The sequence below is a fragment of the Engystomops pustulosus genome, chromosome 7 (assembly GCF_040894005.1).
Source record: "Engystomops pustulosus chromosome 7, aEngPut4.maternal, whole genome shotgun sequence".
Taxonomy (NCBI): domain Eukaryota; kingdom Metazoa; phylum Chordata; class Amphibia; order Anura; family Leptodactylidae; genus Engystomops; species Engystomops pustulosus.
Window position 1 is genome coordinate 102320604 of NC_092417.1, and position 9658 is coordinate 102330261.

Sequence of the window (9658 nt, forward strand, 5' to 3'; positions counted from 1 at the left end):
CAATGCCCCTTTTGACACTAGAATGCCTAATAGTGACTTCACATTGCTTCACTGTGACATTATTAGCCCCATTGTGACTATCCCACTATGTGTTAGTACTACGCCTCATTAAAATACTATGCCTCGCCAAGCCTGATAGGGGAATCATTTTTCTTCAGTGTGAAATCACAATGAACCCATTGTTACATCACAACGCCTCTTTGTGTCATTTAAATGTAGCTACTGTGAGAATGCCCCAATGTGAATCACAAGGATCAAGATGTGAAATCATGACTCCAAATTGGCCTTTTTGTGACTTCACATTTGCCCCTTTTTGTTGTGATATAACAATTTCTGACATCACATTGCCTAAATAGGGCATCACAATGACAATTATGACATCCCAGTGGCACATTGGGGCAGATTTATCAAATGTCTGAAAGTCAGAATATTTCTAGTTGCCCATGGCAACCAATCACAGATCCCCTTTAAAATAATCATGAGCGCTGGTAAAATGAAAGCTGAGCTGTGATTGGTTGCCATGGGCGACTAGAAATATTCTGACTTTCAAACACTTGATAAATCTGCCCCATTGTGTCATCATATTGCTTCATGCTGCCACATTGTAACATCACAGTGCTATATTTGAAATGATAATGCCCCATTTTGACATGGCAATGCCTTTTCTAGCATCAAAAAGCCCCATTATGACATCAAAATGTCTCTTTACTCCATCACTATGTCCTATTGTTATATCACAATTCTGCATTGTGACATAAAATGACCTATTGTGATCACCACTATGAGGAAATGTGACATTACTATGCACTATTGTGAAAATACTGTGCCTTATTCTGACTTTAATGACATTGTTCCACTGTAAAATTTACATGACCCATTATGAAATACTGCATTGTGACATCATAATTCCACATAGTGACATCACTATGCCCTTTTGTGGTTTTACAATGCCTGTCATGACTTCAAACACTCTGAAAGCCCATTGCTCCACTGGGACATCACAATGGTCATTTTGAAATCACAATGCCCCTTTGTTAAATCACAATAATCCATTATGACATCACTATGCCTCTTTGCATCATTAAAAAAGACATCACAATGTTTGTTTTGATTTCATAATGCACCTTTGTTACATCTCGAGATGGGCGAATTTGTTAAATTCGTTTCGCCCAGATTCACATTAAAAAACAGGTATTTTCTGGCTGCAGAGAGCCTGTAGGGTGTTGTTGAACGTTGTGCCATGCTTAAATATGCATAGGGAGCGTGGTTTGGTCTTCAAACAATGCTGTGTTTAGTATGACACGCACATGACAGCCGCGGCTCTTAGAATCGCTTCACTCTTCACTTCAATGTGCACTTACATAGGCCAACTTCCCCAAATAAGCGAAGCGGGAACGCAGCCTGACAAGGTAACGTCTGTGCCAGCTCGAAAGGACTGAGCTGAGGGCCAAGCTCCCACTATAACATCAAAGAGTGCACTCTTTTTACACTGACATCAGATGATTCCATAGATTACAACAGAACCTGTTCTGTTAAACGCGGATATATGTAGAACCCCCCCTAAAGAGTGAAGAGGGTGTCAGCAGTAATTTTGCTTTGACGTCACTGATCATTTTGCTCTTCTTTTCACGCGTCATTGTCCTCTTTCAAGCGGTCAATAATCCATCAGTATTGCTAAAGCCAAAAACAAACAGGAGTTGATCCAGAATAGAGATGAGCAGCAAATGGGATACTTGCATGTCCTCTGTGTTCTGTATCCACTTGGCTATCAATCCTGAAGCTTTTCATCCTTCTGACAGATGAAATGAAGGGGAAAACCAAACATAGTGGCAACGTCATAGAGTTATGGAGGGTGAAAACAGCATTTTGGAAATCACAGGGTGTTCCAGGGAGATAGCGGTCAGTTGGCAGCAGCATGAGTAGGCTGCAGAGTGGCACAATGACAAATTATGGAGGTGGCTGAAACTGGTTTGTACCCTGGTCTTCCCGTCACCCCTGGTGGCGGTGGGTACCGAGGTAATAGTCTTGGCGTTAGTGTAAATTAGTCCAAAAAAAGGGCAAACACTAAGGCCAGCCCTTAGTAATGAGCACCGTCAACAGCCCCACTACTATGGCAAACTATACGAAGTGACACAAAAAACTCCACACATTTTTAATAACAAAAAGAAAGTTTTATTGAAAAAAAAGCACACACACCCTCGTTGACCATTTTATTTGTAAAAAAACCATGCTGGTCATCGACGGAATCCGAAGTAGTCCACTGCATGCATGGTCCTGGAAGACAAAAAAACAAACACATACACAAAAATAGGGCTCGTTGCCAAGGGGAGTGAGGTGCATGCTCGTTGCCAAGGAGAGTGAGGTGCATGTTCGTTGCCAAGGGGAGTGAGGTACATGCTCGTTGCCAAGGTGGACTAAAATACTGCAGCATGATGCATATATATATATATATATATATATATATATACATATACACACACACACACACACACACTCACCGGCCACTTTATTAGGTACACCATGCTAGTAACGGGTTGGACCCCCTTTTACCTTCAGAAATGCCTCAATTCTTCGTGGCATAGATTCAACAAGGTGCTGGAAGCATTCCTCAGAGATTTTGGTCCATATTGACATGATGGCATCACACAGTTGCCGCAGATTTGTCGGCTGCACATCCATGATGCGAATCTCCCGTTCCACCACATCCCAAAGATGCTCTATTGGATTGAGATCTGCTGACTGTGGAGGCCATTTGAGTACAGTGAACTCATTGTCATGTTCAAGAAACCAGTCTGAGATGATTCCAGCTTTATGACATGGCGCATTATCCTACTGAAAGTAGCCGTCATATGTTGGGTACATTGTGGTCATAAAGGGATGGACATGGTCAGCAACAATACTCAGGTAGGCTGTGGCGTTGCAACGATGCTCAATTGGTACCAAGGGGCCCAAAGAGTGCCAAGAAAATATTCCCCACACCATGACACCACCACCACCAGCCTGAACCGTTGATACAAGGCAGGATGGATCCATGCTTTCATGTTGTTGACGCCAAATTCTGACCCTACCATCCAAATGTCGCAGCAGAAATCGAGACTCATCAGACCAGGCAACGTTTTTCCAATCTTCTACTGTCCAATTTCGATGAGCTTGTGCAAATTGTAGCCTCAGTTTCCTGTTCTTAGCTGAAAGGAGTGGCACCAGGTGTGGTCTTCTGCTGCTGTAGCCCATCTGCCTCAATGTTCGACGTACTGTGCGTTCAGAGATGCTCTTCTGTCTACCTTGGTTGTAACGGGTGGCGATTTGAGTCACTGTTGCCTTTCTATCAGCTCGAACCAGTCTGCCCATTCTCTTCTGACCTCTGGCATCAACAAGGCATTTCCGCCAACAGAACTGCCACTCACTGGATGTTTTTTCTTTTTTGGACCATTCTCTGTAAACCCTAGAGATGGTTGTGCGTGAAAATCCCAGTAGATCAGCAGTTTCTGAAATACTCAAACCAGCCCTTCTGAAACCAACAACCATGCCACGTTCAAAGGCACTCAAATCACCTTTCTTCCCCATACTGATGCTTAGTTTGAACAGCAGGAGATTATCTTGACCATGTCTACATGCCTAAATGCACTGTGTTGCCGCCATGTGATTGGCTGATTAGAAATTAAGTGTTAACGAGCAGTTGGACAGGTGTACCCAATAAAGTTGCCGGTGAGCATATATATATATATATATATCTATATATATATACATACATATATACACATATATACACATATATACATACACACACATATATACACATATATATACACACACACTCATATACACATATATACACACACGCCGGAGAGTATGCTTACTGGTGGTAAGCAGTGAGTGGAGATCACGGTGGATCAGCACGGTGACAGGGCCTCGTCGTTTCTGTTGACTTCTCGAAGACTGAGAAGGCGCTTGCGCACTTGATGCCATTGTCGCCTGCATCCAGTGCGCAAGCGCGAGAATTGGAACCCGGGGGGTGGAGGACGAAATACATGTAGGAGTGCTGGCACGCCCTCCTAATGAATATAGCCGATTGCAGGAAGACAGGTCCTTGGATCCGACCTCTTATTTGTTAAGAGGTCTGAAAATCAAGGTAGATTTTAATACATTTTTACTGAAGACAGGAGGATAAATTTAATTTCAATAGAAAGGGGCTGGGGAGTAGATTACGACTATTAGGGGGCATATTTAGGCTGTTAGGGAGCCTATTTAGGCTGACAGGTCCTCTTTAAGTGTGAAGTGCTGAGATAGAAAATGGCTGGGTTTTATAGGGCTGTGTGACATCACATAAGCCTGCCGGTCGCTGATTGGCTTACAGGTCTGCAGATGTCATCGTGGGTGTTCCTTTCTCCTTCCCAGAGTTCTCTGCCCCATGTAACACGTTGTTCTCGCGCCCATTTAGCAGAAACATAAGGGCAGGGGCGTAACTAGGAGAAGCAGGGCCCCATAACGTGTGGGGAGGGATCTGTGGCCGTGGGCGGGTGACTGTGTGGTTGGGGAGGCAAGCGCAGAGGCGACCGTGGGCGGGTAGCTGTGGGGGCGGGGAGGTGCCTGTGTTGTTGAATGGCAGCATCCAGCGGGAAGCAGGTGGGCATACGAGCGGGCTGCAGAGGAGGTGCATAGACGAACCTGTTTGCTCTTCCTCTGCGCCCCGGGATGGACCAAGGAGAGCAGCGTTGATAATTTTGATTCTGCAGACTGCAGTCCATCCCAGGCCCCTAAGCAGCTTGGGCCCCATAGCATCTGCTATGGCTGCTACGACTGTTGTTATGCCAATGCATGAGGGGAAAAAAAACAACTTTGTTCCCGCGAATCAGCATAAACTTCGGCTTCATGACGAATCAAATTTTTCCTGCAATTCTAACCGAAGTTAGAATCATTAGAATCGATTCGCCCATCTCTAGTTACATCACATTGCCTATTTGTACTTTAGCCCATTGTGATTGCAATGCCACATGGTGACATCCAAATGCCAGTTGCACAATGTCCCATTGTGAAATAATAATGCTGATAATTGAGTGAAAATGCTGAATTATGACTTTACAACTCCAATGTTCACATCAATGCCCGATTGTGATACCACAATGCCATCTAGGACAACACAATGGGGCAGATTTACTTACCCGGGCCATTCGCGATCCAGCGGCGCATTCTCTGTGGTGGATTTGGGTCTTCCGACGATTCACTAAGGCAGTTCCTCCGACGTCCCCGAGGTCCGCCAGAATGCACCATCCTATACCTGGTGAAGGTAAGCGCGTGTCCCGCGACACTTTTTTTTTTTTTTTTTTTTAATGTGGCGGTTTTTCAGAATCCGTCGGGTTATCGTTCGGCCACGCCCCAATTTCCGTCGCGTGCATGCCGACGCCGATGCGCCACAATCAGATCGAGTGCGCCAAAAACCCGGGCAATACAGGGAAAATCGGCGCAAATCGGAAATATTTGGGTAACACGTCGGGTAAATGCGAATCGGGCCCTTAGTAAATGACCCCAATGACCCATTGTGACATCAAAATGCCTGTTATGACATGACCATGTCTCATTGCGCCATCACTGTTCCCCATGGCTGCATAATATTGCCTAATTGTGACATCACATTGCTCCACTTTGACATCACAATGGCCAATAGGACATCCAAATTCCCTATTGTGTCACCATAATATCATTATGAAGCAACACTGCCTTATAGTGACAATGTAACACAGGCAAAAGAATAACAAACAGTTTCAAATTATAAATATTTTACAATTTCAGACAACTGACAATTGTGACATTATAATGCTCTATGGTGACACACAATGGGGCAGATTTATCAAGCAGTCTGAAAGTCAGAATATTTCCAGTTGCCCATGGCAACCAATCACAGCTCCCCTTTAAAATATTCATGAGCACTGGTGAAATGAAAGCTGAGCTGTGATTGGTTGCCATGGGCAACTGGAAATATTCTGACTTTCAGACTGCTTGATAAATCTGCCCCAATGCCTCTTTATGCTTTCCCAATGCATTATTGTGCCATGACATTGCCCCATGAAGACAATGCTTGATTTGATAATTCCCAGTGCGACATCAGAATGCCCCATTGTAAATGCACATCTGTGATATCATAGTTTTCTACTGTATTAATTCCCCCGTTATGTCATCACTATGTACAGTAATTGTGATGTGAAAATGCCTCATTGTCACATTACAGTGACCTACTTGTATACACCATTTTGACAATTGTGACATTGAACTTGTCCATTTTGGCATTGTTCTATAGTAACAACTGTAATGTTAAGTTAGTTAATAAGTACTGTAATTATAAATTATAATGTCCTATAGTGAGAAGGATCCATTGTGACATCACAAAACCCTACTGTGCCATCAATAAGACAATATGGCAATATGAGTAAAAGGTAATAGTATACTTTTGGGTGGTGGAGCTGCAATTTTTATAAAGCCCAGGAGCAGGGGAATTCTTAATCCACTTGTTGGGTAGGTCGCGTCTGCTAGGTCCACTGTCCATACCATGGTTGCTTTCTAGTTATTTGTGTAGGATGAATAGCAGTTTAACCGGCATCACTTGTGCACTGCTTCATAACACTTTGATGACCCTAGCAATAACCCTATAGATTTGGCCACATTTCCCAACATTTTCTCTGCCCACATTTCCCATTCATCCTCTTTGCAGATGTAACTTAAATAACAAGTGTAGTTGTTGTCCTTTCAATGATGCGCAATACAATTCATTTGGTTTTAATGAGAAGTCATTTGCAGCATAATGCGAGAAAGGTAACAATGAGCTTTGATTAAAGAGCCAAGCTGTTTAGTAATTCTGAGTCAAAACAAAATACGAAGGGTCTTTTTTTCCCTTCTTGTGATCATGGGGAGTGCTGCGTGTGCTAATACAGTCATATTCATAATGGACTAATTACATTGCTGTTTTGTTGGATTGTGTGCTTTTCCCTTCTGCTGCATAAGCCATGAGGATTATCAAAAGCACCTTGAAAAGCAGTGAGAACAATAGGATGAAATGTAATGCTGCAACAAATTAGTACTACAAAGAACACAATTAAGGATCCAGATGTAGAGTCTTAAAGGTCCAAATGCGGAGGCAACAATCAGACAGATGTTTGCAATGTAACATCTGAATCAAAAATCAAGAAACATTTTAAAGGGAACCTGTCAGCAGAAATGAATCTAATAAAACACTACCAGTATGTTGTCAAGCAGCTGACAACTTTCCAGATCATGTTTTTTACATGACCCATCATCCAGAAAATCTACTTTATAGTGAGTGAAAGGGGAAGAGATTTTAACCCTGAAGTCGAGCTCTCTCTTCCTCATAAAGCCCTCTTCACGGTAATTAATGGTCCTGCATCCATACACATCACTAACCAAATCTCCTGAAGTCCGATTTATGATTTCAATCCCAGAAGAGGGTGCATTCAGAGTTCCCCACCTTGACTTCAGTGTTAAACTCTCCTCCTCCTTGACTTTGTAAAGCCAATTTACATCTCATTTCAAAGTAGATTTTCTGGAAGATACAACCACACTGGACCATGAAAGTAAGTAGTGGTTTATTAGACAAATTGCTGATGAGAGGTTTCCTTTAAGTCTCACCTACTTCTACTGTTGTAAATAATTACATTAAATTAAATGAAAACCTTAACCCTTGCGCTAGGTTTGCACAAACGAGTAATTTTAATCAAGGCTAAACAAGGCTAACCTTGCCCCATCACCAAAATGTAGACACCTGAAGGTGGCCTAGAAGCTCCTATATACTCACAAAGTGGGTGGATACACTCATAAATTTATGAAATCTATCACATATATAAACAAGAATGGAGTTGTGGTGTTCAGAGTCAACTGACCAACCAGAGGAGCAGAGGATCCCCTATTGGGGCCAGGATTTAATGTAAGCATAGGGCACCTCGATAATTGAACTCCATGGTCCAGACAAGGCGGCATTCTAACTTGTGTAAACTTTTTACTGAACATTTTACAGAGCACTAGCAAATGCATCTAGGACCAACTTTTTATATTTTAGGATTACCCCGTTAACCCCTCAAAGCATCTGCACTTTTTTTGTTACAAATAAAAATGTTAAAGTAATAAAAAGGTTGTACAGTTTTAAATAGAGTATCAATAAAAACATCTCATCATCACACTAAACATGGCATCTTACACAATGTAGAGATACAAAGACAGAAATGGTCTTGTACAGTAGATCATTATCCAATAAACCTCCCCAGTGGTAGCTGTAAGGAGCAAGACTATCTTAAATCCAGGTGAGGGTAAAGGGTCACTATATAAGAAAAATAGATCTTTGACCCCTGTGACAAAATACCAATTTTTATCTGCACAAATTGCACAAACAATTTAGATTGCAAATTCCCTAGGATATGATAAAAAGCATTTATAATAGATGTCCTCCTGCCAGAACACTTTGGCTACAAATCAAGACTCATCTCATAATGGGAATACCATTTCACATCTGCTTTGTTGGTGAAGACTTCCTGTAAAAGTTCTCCCTGATAACACAATACATGATGGAGCCTATTATACTTGTATTCTGCGTTCAATACTATTCATATAATGTTGGATAAAAGCATGATAATTGGGAGAGGTGTGGCAGAATTTCCTATGTAATGCACTGACTTTTACACAATGCTTCCCTTCCATTAATAACATTGACCTTTGATTACTATGATTTTTCCCCATAGGTTCACAGGAAAACATAACTAAAGCCTTGTTGTGGTGGTAAGGAGCTCAGAAAGCAGACGGTGGCAGGTGATAGAATTAGTGACATGTATTGACATTACTATATTTTCTCCTTGACTTGTAATTCCAGCTGGGAGACATAAAATTCAGTGCAAAGAGCTAATATCCCAAACTCTGGTGGGAATTATAATTTATCCAGTCAGATCCCATCTTTATACTTTTTTAAACTGTATAATTTACAAACATAGGAGGTAGAGATGAAAGACAGGACAGCAGTCCTAAACTGAGCCCCCCAAGCTGTCACCTGCTTACTTACTGGGTACCACTCTAATCTGCCATCCTATTACGATAGTCTAAGCTTCCAGTCCGGACAGCGCACCGCGGGATCGCGACGGGACTGGGTAAGTAAATCTGCCCCATTGTGTCATTTATGATTCCATTGTTCTGTAATTTTGAGTCGATAGTGAATCCTTAATTTTGTTTCTTTACTGATTTTAGCCTACCAAAACCTCAAACAGGTACCCAACAGATTGTACCCACTCGCTCGACCACAAGGTCATAAACACCAACCCAAAACAGGCGAGAGTACACAGAAACTCATAATCCATAAAAATCAAAGCTTTAATGCTTAATTATGATGCAAGAAATTATATATGCAAACATCTAAAGACATATCAAAAGGAGAGACAGTCAGAAATATAACACCAAGGTAACTGATAAAAATAAAAATAAGCAACCACCGCATGGATATGTCACTGACAGGTGACCAAGATCTAAATCAATAGGGACAATAACATGTCTCCAAAGAAGTGAGCTACTGTAAGTCCAAGGTAAAGCTATAAATGAGCTAAATACCTAAAGGTAAATGTGTGGATTTACATAATGCATAATACACAGGAATCCTCTGGGATGTACAAAAGTC